We start from the raw sequence: 9,703 nt of genomic DNA, 5'->3' as shown, positions 1-9,703 counted from the left end.
AGACTTATTTTACGGCCCACTGTGTTAAACTTAACCACGTGCACTTGAAAAATGTACATTTTGCTGTTCGATGTTCTTTTATTCTACAAACATCATGAAGGTTAAGGTGGCTGACAGTCTTGGGCAGTGCCGTCTTAAGAGATCTTTTTTGTATGACACGCATAGTGTAGAATTGTTCTCTACGGGAAGATCAACCCAGTTGAATCTCAGTCATCTGATATCTGTTGATTGTCTTTTTTTCCTTTTTAGAAAAATAATGCACTCTATGGTCCCTATTCTTCATAGGGTAATTTTGGTTTTTATCTTAAATATAAATGGTAAGTTGTGGAGACTTGAAAATACTTTTTTTCCTGATAACTGTAATTTCTTTTGTTGTAACTGGAAATTAAGTTGATTGCCTTCTCTTTCTTGTGCAGTAGCCCAACTTCAGTCTAGTAATTCTGTTAGTAGCTTAGCTGCTTTTAATCTGCTCCCTATCAGGGGTCAGGTGGAGATGTGGGCAGGAAGAAATGGCAGATCTCCTTTCTAAGATTTTTCCTTCCAGGTTTCCACAATCCACCTCCCAACAGCCTCGGATGTCCGCACTCAGACATCTGGTTCACTGAGCTACTCAGACTCTGGTTTTTCTCCTTGTACCTCTGCCACCCTCTGCCACCTTCTGCCATCCTGCTTGTGTAAGCAGGAAACACGCAAGAGGGTGGGTCCCTACCAGAATCTGCCTGATTCCTCTTCCATCTCCAGGGCCTTCAGATCCAAAGTCAACAATTGTCATCTGGGAGAAAGTCAGTCCTTGGGATCATCCTCAGTTATAATTGTTGTGGAAGCTCTCTTATTTTTTAAAAACTTTTTATTTTGTATAGGAGTATAGCTGATTAACAATTTTTGTGATAGTTTCAGGTGAGCAGTGAAGGGACTCAGCCATACATATACATGGATCCATTCTCTCCCAAACTCCCCTCCCAGCCAGGCTGCCATACATATAACATCGAGCAGAGTTCCCTGTGCTATACAGTAGGTCCTTGTTTTTTTTTTTTAGTAGGTCCTTGTTTATCCATTTTCAATATAGCAGTGAGTACGTGTCAATCCCAAACTCCTTAACTATCCCTTCCCTGCATTCTTCCCTCCTGACAACCATAAGTTCATTCTCTGAGTCTGTTTCTGTTTTGTAAACAAGTTCATTTCTTTCTAGATTCTGCATATAAAGAATGTCATACAATATTTTTCCTTCTCTGATTTATTTCACTTTGTATGACAACTTCTAGGTCCATCATGTTGCTACAAATGGTATATTTCATTCTTTTTACTGGCTGAGTAATATTCCATTGTGTGTGTGTGTGTGTGTGTGTGTGTATACACACCACATCTTTATCTGTTTCTCTGTTGATAGACATTTGAGTTGCTTCCTTGTCTTGACTCTTGTAAACAGTGCTGCAATGAACATTGAAGTGCATATATCCTTTCAGGCCATGCTTTTCTCTGGCTTCTCTCTGTCTTTATTTCTTAATTTACTGTCCATTGGAGTTTACTTCACTTAACTCTTAAAACATCATATGTATATCACAATATATTCTTTATTAGACCATTTAAATATTAATTTTTTTCCTCTTTTTTTTTAAGTATTACATTTCTTGGTTTTGGTTTGGAGGCTCACTTTGAGTAGGAGATATTTTTCCCTTCCGTTCTTATGCTTATTTTCTTCTCAAAGATTTTATTGTTCATTTTATGTCTCCCATGAGTCTCTGGAACAGATCGGATCTTACATAAGTTGGAGCTGTGTGTGCTCAATACTGAGGGTGATACACAGTAGCCAGCGCATTTGGGTTCTGAGGTGCTGTGTGTGTCCCGCTGGCCTCCAGAACCAGTTTGCTGACCTTGGCCGTGGGTTCCAGTATTGAGCCTGACTGTGATCTCTGTCTCCAGGAAGGACTTTTCTTCTTTGTTAGTCCACAAGCATTAAACTTTTGGTTGGCATGACCTGTCTGTAGACTCACAACCCATCACATCAATGGGCTGCATATTATTTCCTGTGTTTCTACTGTTTTATCTCTGTCCCTTGGGAAAGTTTATCATATTTTTGAACACAGCTAGGTTTTTTATTTATTTTTATAATTAAAAATTTCTTTCTTGTGGTTAAAGTCACATAATATATAACATGCTATTTCAACCACATTTAAATGTACAGTTCAGAGGCATTAAGCACATTCAGATGGTTGTGAAACTCTTACCATCATCCATCTCCCAAATTTTTCACTTTCTTAAATTGAAACTCTGTCCCCATTAAATACTAACTCCCCATTCCCCCTCCCCACAGAGAAAAACAAATACTGTATATTAATGCATGTATGTGGAATCTAGAGAAATAGTACAGATGAATCTATTTGCAAAGCAAAAATAGAGACACAGACATAGAGAACAAACGTGTGGACACCAAGTAGGGAAAGGGGAGTGGGATGAATTGGGAGATTGGAATTGACATATATACACCAGATATGTTTTCTAAATTGTCTCTAGATGATCTTCATCCTTCAGGAGTAGCACCTTGACTGTTTAAATCTCTTGCATTATGGTGGTTACCAGGGGTTGAACAGAGGGAGGAAATGGGAATTGCTTAATGGGGATGGAGCTTCAAGTTAGGAAAGTAGAAAAAGCTCTGGAGATAGATGGCGGAGATGAACACAGAACATGAGTGTATTTAATGCCATAGAATGCACACTTAAAAACAGTTAAAATGGTAAGTGATGTGTCATGTATATTTTACTGCGATAAAAGAAATGAAAAAAAAAGTTGAATTTAATTGTGACATGACCCAAAAATGATTAACAATGATGTATTGAAAACTGGACACATTTTTAAAAGAGTTACTGAGTTTAATTAAGCAAGGTAATTGTTGTTCAGTTGCTAAGTTGAGTCCAACTCTTTTGCAACCCCATGGACTGTAGCCTGCCAGGTTCTTCTGTCCATGGGATTTCCCAGCCAAGAATACTGGAGTGGGTTGCCATTTCCTTCTCCAAGCAAGGTAATATACTCATATTAGAAATGCTAGTAAATCTGAAGCCATATTTACTGCACCATTTAGAGCAGAAATAATCTGCAAATTTTCTTATCAGTGTAAAGGATAAAATGTCGAAACAACAACAACTGGAATGGAACACAGGTTTTTGGTGACCTCAGACCATGTTTACTGCCATCAGTTTTCAGCTTCTGGGTGTGTATTTTCAAGCAGTTACTAATCCACATAAGAGAGCCATCTCCAAGCCATTCATTGCAGTTGTGTCTGTAGAGGTATGATGTACTTGTCCCAAGGTCTTCCTGAAATCCTGGTACACAGACCCATTGATCAGCCTAGGGACTGTATTCAAAAAGTCATCACTCTTATTGAGCCTAATGATTTCTGCTTCATTTTCTGTGTTCAGTTTTGATCAAGACACTTTGCTAAGTGTCTGTGATGTGTAGGTCATTGCAGAGGTTGCCAGGAAGGCAAAACAATCCTTGTCTTGAAGGGGTTTTTATTGTATTGAGAGCATAAACTATCCTTTATGTGACTAATTTTGTAACCTTTGTAAGACGCACTTTAATGTTACCAACCAATGTTGGGACTTTCTTCAACTTTCCTCTTGTGTGTGTGTGCTTGAAGATTTGTGTTCCCAAACTGTCCACATAGAGTACATCACCTTACATCCTGTAGACCAGGCCAACAAGGCTCGAGGATCTTGTGGACCTGCCTTCTCAGAGTCCTTGCCTGGAGCTGGACTTCCTCCTGCCCATTTCATTTCCACCCAGTCTGAAGATCTGATCCTTGATGTGGATGTTGGATATAGAAGAGGAGGGGAAAGTTTTCTCTATTGTTTATCAACATTTTTATGCTCACTCCATCAACTTGCCCATCCCTTTCATTTGCTTTGTCTTCAGCTTACTTGAAAACACCCCCACCCAACTATTCTAAGTATTTTTATGGCCATCAGTTCTTCTTTGACTTTAGAATTCCTTCTTTTCATGGTTTCCCATGACTTTGCCCTTTAGAAGAGAAGGTACACCAGAATAGAGATATGGATACTATTCTTGACTATGCCTTTTATTGGTTGCATAAATGTGAAAAATTCCTCAATGTTTCTGACCCTTGAGTTCCTACTCTGTAACACAAGGATCATAACAATTATGCCACCTACCCGATGGTGTCAATTTGAGGGTCAAAAAAATGTGAAAATGTCCTTTGAAGACCACAAAGAAAGTACAAAACTGCTGCATGGTGTTTTAGTAAAATGCTTACCATTATTTAAGTTTAATAACTCAAAATTGGCATTCAAAGCAGCCTGTCTGGTAAATAAATGAGTTTGAATCTAATTAAAAGGTAATGTTCCGCTATTTTGATTCCTCTGCCTTTGCAGTCTGGAAGGCAGTCATCTCCGTCAGCATCCTTGGCTTGACTTTGAGAGCTATGTTTACACCATGCTTCTCCGGGGATCATCTCAAAGATAGTGCCCCAGGAATTGACCTGAATCCCTCAAAAATACCATGTTAGGAAAAATAAGCAAGGACGTTTACCCAGTCTTACTGGCTTCATTTTTGCCCCTTTGACAAATGAGCCAGAGATTCGAAAATGTAAAGTTCTTTTCAGTCTGTGTGATTTATTTTAAAAGAATATTTTCCTGAAGAACATCACAGGTCCCGTACCCATGACATTTAAAAGCATCTATCTTTTCATCTTCAGAGACAGGAGCCAAGGGAGTGCTGGAAGCAGCATCTCTTCATCAGGAGGAGGGCACTTCCATGTAAGAGGCCACATCCCCACCCCTGACCGGACCAAGGCCTAAACTGGGATGTCGATGTTTCTACACTTAATTTTGTTGTGAGTTTAATTCTTGGCTGGTTCAGACGATGTCTTTGGTTTGTTATCTACACTTCACCTGCAACAAGCAATCCTTATCAAAATAATTCCACAGGTCTCCTGCCGGCTTAATCTATCTAATCATTCCTATGTATGTATAACTCATCAAGTCTCTAAAGATGTGGTTTCTGTTTATTTTGCTTTTCTTTTATTGTGCAATAATCTGTACCCCATAGCAAGCCAAGTTAGTGAAGACTGGATGGGGAGAGAATTTGCAACTAATATTCTTAAAAGAGAAAAAAAGAGAGTTCATAAGTATTAATCATGTCCACTAAAGAGACAGAATGCAGAAAACGATGACAAATGACAGCTTGCATCTTAAATGAGTAACAGGCAGTTGAGTAAAATTACTTTCTCACCAATCCTTACTTACCAGCAATGTTGTAAACCTTGCCTCAGGAATTTCAATGACATTTCTATTTTTGCTCCAGTGCAGTTGATAATGCATTTTAAGAGATGTTCTTGCCTATATGTATGATCCTCCATTAAAACATTCAATATTTATCTGATGATGAGTAGAATTATTGAATAACTTTTTTGGAGGCCTGGTGCTTGGATGTTTGATGTGGGAATGGCCTTTGGTGTTTGCTGACACTCTCAGCTTGGCTTTGTAGGTATTTCTCAATTTCCATGTCCTGTAGATGACAGCATGGTGTCCTGACAACAGCACTCACCACTGCGCTCCCTTAGTCAAGGGGTTAATATCCTTAGTTTTCTTTCTTTATTTATTTTATTGAAGAATAGTTAATTTACAATGTTGTATTGATGTCTTCTGTACAGAAAAGTGACTCAGTTATATATATATATATATATATATATATATATATATATATTCTTTTTCATATTCTTTTCCATTATGGTTTATCACAGAATATTGGATATAATTCCCTGAGTCACTGTGCTGACTCATGACATTAGTAGGTAGGCCATCTGTAAACATAAGTGGCCCTAATTGGCCCCAAGTGGATAAGACTCACTGGTTGCCAGGCAGGGCCAGTTCAGTCCTCTCACTTATCTGCACACTGATTTCCATTTGAAGCAAAGATGATGTTCTCTGGTCTCACTGAGTAGGTGTCTGTATTTAAAAAATGTAGTTTGTTTATGCCAGTGGAAAGAACCTACTTGCAAATGCAGGAGACACAAGAGATGTTGGTTTGATCCTCAGTCCAGAAGATCCCCTGAAGGAGGGCATGGGAACCCACTTCAATACTCTTGCCTGGAAAATTCCGTGAACAGAGGAGCCTGGTGGGTTACAGTCCATGGGATCACAAAGAGTCAGACACAATTGAGCAGGCACACATGTGCTATACAGTAGGAACAGGTTGTTTATCCATCTTATAGATAATTGTTTGCCTCTGTTAATCTCAAACTCCCATTCCTATGGAAAACAGTATGGAGGCTCTTCAAAAAACTAAAAAAAGTAGACTTTCCACATGATCCAGCAATCCCACTTCTGGGCGTATACCAGATAAAACTGTATTTTGAAAAGATACATGCATCCCAGTGTTCCTTGAATCATTGTTTATGACAGTCAAGTTATAGAAGCAACATAAATGTTCATTGACAGAGGAATGGGTAAAGAAGATGTGGTGTGTATATATACATATGTATATATACACACATATACACAATGGAATTTTACTCAGCCGTGAAAAAGAATAAAATAATGCCGCTTGCAGCTACATGGATAGACCTAGATACAATCAGACCGAGTGAAGTAATCAGCCTTCGTTTTCCAATCAGTGAAGTGGAGGAAATGACAGGTACTTGTTGGATGATAAGAATGATGTTCTCCCAGGGCCCAGCCAGACTGTGATAATGATTAATCATTCTTAAGAGCAGCCTGGTGTAGCCTCACTTCTGTGGGAAAGCATCTCATGCAAACATGTCAGCCACTTTCCTTTGTTAGAAAAAAGTATAATCTGAGAGTTTGCCTTCTTGCCTGCACTTTTGTTGATCTCTTCTAAGCTCTTTTCTAAGGCCTCTTGCCTGGGGCTGTTTTATTTTTGTCTTCCAACCCCAGTTTCCTTCCTAAGTTCTCAGTAGGAGTGTATCACTCTCTGTATATCGGGGCTGAAATTCTTGTGCTTATTAAAAAGTGTTACAGAAATAGGTCCCTGTGTCTTGACATTTCTTGGAAATTTTCATGTTTGTGTTTATTTTTTCTGTCCTAAATAAGGTAAGATTCTTGCATCTGTGTGTAACAGAAAACCTCAACTGAACTCTCATAAACAAAAGGGATTTGTTATCTTATCTGACAAGAGAAGAGGAGGCAGGAGGGCCTCAGGTTGGCTAATTCAGGGGCTTAATAACTTCATCAAAAATCCTTGATATAAGCCACTTTCCCAGGAGAAAGACTTCCTGGGCTGGTTGGTTTAGATTCTATCTCCTGGGGAGAAGCTTTTTTTTTTTTTTTTCACTTGTCCTTCCATGGACCAGACCCCAGTCTATGCATCTAGACTGACGTATTTGAATTGTTCATCTTGCTGGTTCAATGGTGGTTTTTCAATTCAGTCCAGTTGCTCAGTCATGTCCAACTCTTTATGACCCCATGGACTGCAGCACACCAGGCTTCCCTGTCGATCACCAACTCCCAGAACTTGCTCAAACTCATGTCCATTGAGTCAGTGATTCCATCCCACCGTCTTATTCTCTGTTGTCTCCTTCTCCTCCTGCCTTCAATCTTTCCCAGCATCAGGGTCTTTTCCAATTTGTTCCATTAAGACATAAAGTCACAAGCCCCTGCGGAACACAAAGGGCAGACTGACTGCCCCATGAATCCTTTCCTGTTGGAAGAAAGGGGATGAAGACAGATGAGAGAACTTTTTGTGAGATCTGCTTAATATTTGGGATTGAGCAAGTAGTCTCTTTCAACAGTTAATATGATTGGGGTCCCTGTGCAAACCAGAAACAGCTACACAATAAACCCTCTGCCTCTTGTTCAGGACCTCACTCTCTGCTACAGACTGAATGCCTGTGTGCCTCCAAATTTGTAAGGTGAAATCTGGCCCCCAAGGTGATAGTCTTAGGAGGTGGGGTTTTTACACTTAAGTCATGAGGGTGGAGCCCTCCTGTTGGAATTAGTGTCCTTTAAAAAGAAGCTTGAGAAACCCTTTCCCTGCACTGCTCTCCCACCATGCATGGACACAGTGAGAAGATGGCCATCTATGAACAGGAAGGGGCCTCCCTGGATATCGGGTCTGCTAGATATCCAGCCTCCAGAGCTCTGAGAAGACACTGTCCGTTGTTTATAAGCTCTAGTCCAAAGTACTCTGTTTAGCAGCCTGGGTAGACTACTGGGCTCCAGGAACCAGGCCTGGGGTGACTCATCTGCTGTGGCCCAGGTCCCTAAGTCCAGACTGGGTGTCAGGAAGTGGAAGGAACAGGGTCACCTTTTGCAACTCCTTAGCACAGGCAGTGGCTCTGAGATTGTCCTTGGAGGGGCTGTAGGCATGGGCGGCCCTAGGGGCCCAGTTCCATAGGGCAGGGAACCTGATTACCTTAGCACTCATCACATAGCATTGTGTGTGATCATACACGCTTCCATACTTTTCTCTGTGGGAAGGAGGGGTGAGGCAGAAGGACCACGGTGAGTGAAGTCAGGCACAGGTGATGGGAAGTTCCACCTTGTGTCAACCTGGTGAGTCACAGCATCTCTCTGAGTCTTGGTCTCCTCCTCCGTCCCAGAGCAGCCATGCTGAGAGGGATCCATGGCCACTGGGATGTGGTGCCTGGAACACCTTGTGCTCCCCGTGAACCTCACCCCCACCCTCCTGACAGAAAGAGGGGGCTGCCTTTCATTTAGGCCAAACCTAATCTCTCAAATCCTTAAGCCTTGATCTTTCGTTTGACCCTCAGAATTCGCAAATCTGGTGCAAGTTTGTGTAATTCATGTGGAAGGTGAGAATGAGGGGAAAAACCCACTGAAATCTTTGTCAGCAGCAAACTGATCACTTTCCATCCTGGTCTGTGTCTGAAGGAGAATGATGACATCAAGAGAAAGGAAGAAACCAGAAGGTCAAAATCGCTTCTTAAGGAAAAGTTGAGCAGAATAATCAAGCCACTGGGGGAGGAGGGAGTCAGGATCCTTTCCCACACAGAAGAGATGTTCATGGAGCATTTTTTCAGAATGCATTCACAGAGAGGGTTCTCTTAGCCAAGTCACACATCTAAGGTGTGTTTGTACTATGTAGGGTGGCAAAGATGATTCCGGATGATGGGGGTAAGGGCAGACCTCCGGGGCCTCCGAGTGTCATCTGCTCAGTGGGACTCAGGGTGGGCAGAGGCTGGCTGACCTTGACATCAACTTGGGAGGGCAGCAGGTGGGTCTCTGATGTGGATATGGGACCACATGTGAAACGGATGACACTTGAAGGGCAGGGCCAGAGCCAGGCTTGCCTGAAAGTTCAGCCTGGGAGGCAGAGCCCATGTCCTTTCATGGGTAGTAAAGTGTGGCCTGGAGTGTCCCAACGTCTCATCTTACTTTATTTGGAGTTGAAAGCAACCCTGGAGTGTGGCTGAGGAGCAGGGGTTCCTGATGGCATTGGGTTGCCTCTCTGGGGATTTTGGGTGCCCACAGAGAACTGCACATGACTGAACAAGCCCTGCTGGGGCCTTGTCCTGCCAGCGGGACAAGGGCCAGTGGCCTCTTCCAGCATCCAGCATCGGTCACTAAGGAGATGCTGTCAATCCCTGAGGCATGGTGACCTTCTGTCTCTCCCCCTTAGATTTCCTAAGCCAGGGGTGGTGTCAACGGTGGCAATTGCTGATGACGATTCCAGCTTTTAAAGCTGCTGGACGTTGGGTCACAATTGTGTC

This window comes from Bubalus kerabau, chromosome 8 (genome assembly GCF_029407905.1).
Source record: "Bubalus kerabau isolate K-KA32 ecotype Philippines breed swamp buffalo chromosome 8, PCC_UOA_SB_1v2, whole genome shotgun sequence".
In the NCBI taxonomy this organism is placed as follows: domain Eukaryota; kingdom Metazoa; phylum Chordata; class Mammalia; order Artiodactyla; family Bovidae; genus Bubalus; species Bubalus kerabau.
The sequence above is the reverse complement of the archived record's forward strand: the minus strand, read 5'-3'. Positions refer to the sequence as shown.